Here is a 2,155-nt window from a genome sequence, read left to right as displayed (position 1 = left end):
CTCTGAAGAGCAATCTACCTTCTCACAGTGAGAATGAAATTCGAAGTCCTTAGCTTGTTCCATTCTCGGGGCCTTTGCACGTGCCGTTGCCTTTACCAGAAATGTTCTTCACTCAGCTGACCTTATAGTTTGCTTCTTTACTTGTTAATAAATATTGTTTCTAATATTATAATATACATTTTATTTTTAAGGTTCTGATGTGTATTTTTTATTGGAATTGTGTGCGGTTGTAATCCTTCTATCAAGACATGCAATATACAGTAACATTCAAACAACTGACACTAAAATAACTTACTGATAAATTCTAATGTTGAACACAGACTAGTTCTAGCTCTACGAACAGTAGAAAACAAAACCACCGAGTTTACCTTGGAAGATTTAAATTCAGGCCATTATTTCACCATTTAGAAAGCTGAGAAATTCAAATTATAACTAATTTTCTCCTTTTGGAAGTTTGCTATGTGGGACGTCCTCTAGCCTCGAGCCATTTCTGCATGGGACGCGCGTGGAGATGGGGCCTTGCGACTGTCCTTGTACTGTGCCCTCATCAGTGCTCAGGACCCTTCTACTAAGCCCAGATTTTTATGCTCACCCTGAGTGTACTTGTAGGAAAACACCCCTAGAACCTTCCCCCAAATTCTATAATCCACTGACTGCAGGGTGTCCCCTCCTGACATGCTCACGTCCTCCTGGTCCTACTCACAGGCCTCCAGGCTCACAGAGGGGACCATCATGTCGGTGGTTAGCTGACCGAGAAAAGCGCCAGGCCTAGCAACTTAGAGTGGTCAAGTATTATTTATACACGATAAATCTGTCTCTTTCTCAGACAGGCCTTACGGCACCACCTTATCTAAAACACCTCTCCCCTCACGATCCCCTTTCTCTGGCTTGCTTTCCCTCCTAGTACTGATCACTCACTACCTGTCATTTCACTGTGGGTTGTTTAGTGTCTATCTTCTAGGCACCCAGGGACTGTGTCTGGATTTGCTCACTGTGATATCCCCTGTGCCCCAGCCAATGCCTGGCCCAGAGTAGATGCTCAATGCATAGTTGTTGAAGGAATGCCAGCCATGGGACTCAGGGGTTGAGCATCTGGGGCATGATGGGAAAGGCACCTGGGAGGGGCCCTGGTGATTTCTTATAAAAACTTTTCCCACCCAAGCCTTGGGCCTTGGGAAGACAAGGAAGTGGCAGATGACTCCCTTTTGCCACCAGTTGTAAACAAATTCTAGGGCAGCTGTTTAAGTCTGACACAGCAGGAATCAGGAAAAAGGGTGGCCTGTGTGTTCCCATACCCCCCACCAATCAGACGCACTACTGCAAGGGTGGGGGGTTCTTGGGGTCACCAATTGGCTCCCTGTACGCTTATTTTTATACAATAACACCTCACCGTATTGAGCACTGCTCTGTAGTGTGCTCTCTTCTAAGGGCCCAGCCTGAATTAACTCATTTAATCCTTATAGCAATCCTATGAGCTAGGCGTGAATCATATCCCCATTTACAGATGAGGCAACTGAGGCACAGGCATGGGAAATATGTAATGTGCCTAAGACCAGCTAGCTGGTGAATGGGAGAACTGGAATTTGAACTCAGGTAGCTCTGGCTCTGGAACTCCTGGATGCTAGAAGGACCCCCAGTGCAGTAGGACCAGCGTGGTGAAGGCTCTGACCCAAGTCATTCAGCTCCTTTTGGAGAAGCTAGAACTCAGGCCTCCTCACCCCTGGATGGGACTCCTTTCATAACCTCAGGCAGCGTGGCCACATGGGAAAGGTGAGGGTTTGGGAGTCAGCCTGACCTGGATTCAAATCCTGCCTCCAGCCAACCATTTAGCATTTGACTTCAGAGTCCTGCTGGGCCCAGAGGCCTGGGAGCTGGACCACCTGCCCTGACAGCTCTGGGCATTGAGAAAGAGGCCAGGGCCACCTGTGCCTGCCCCATATGCCTGCCCCTTGTCTTTTGAGTCTTACCAGAAAGAACTGGGGGCAGAACTGCAGACTCTGCCCACAGCTTCTGAGCCTGGATCCAGGGTTGACAGCGGTTTATCTGGGTGATGTCAGAATTGTAACCACCTGGGTCTACTCTTCCCAGGCTGAAGCCTCTGTTTGCCTATGAGTTTAGAAACCCCTTGTCATGGGGGAGGACTTTATAGAATCGC

At 48.2% G+C, this 2,155-nt stretch overlaps 1 pseudogene; it reads right to left on the bottom strand.

The window, feature by feature from the left end:
• Positions 1-392: 392 nt before the first annotated feature.
• Positions 393-677, bottom strand: LOC109444887 (acylphosphatase-1; annotated as a pseudogene).
• Positions 678-2,155: the final 1,478 nt, after the last annotated feature.

Source organism: Rhinolophus sinicus, linkage group LG06 (assembly GCF_036562045.2).
Source record: "Rhinolophus sinicus isolate RSC01 linkage group LG06, ASM3656204v1, whole genome shotgun sequence".
Classification (NCBI taxonomy): Eukaryota; Metazoa; Chordata; class Mammalia; order Chiroptera; family Rhinolophidae; genus Rhinolophus; species Rhinolophus sinicus.
The sequence above is the reverse complement of the archived record's forward strand: the minus strand, read 5'-3'. Positions and strand labels throughout refer to the sequence as shown.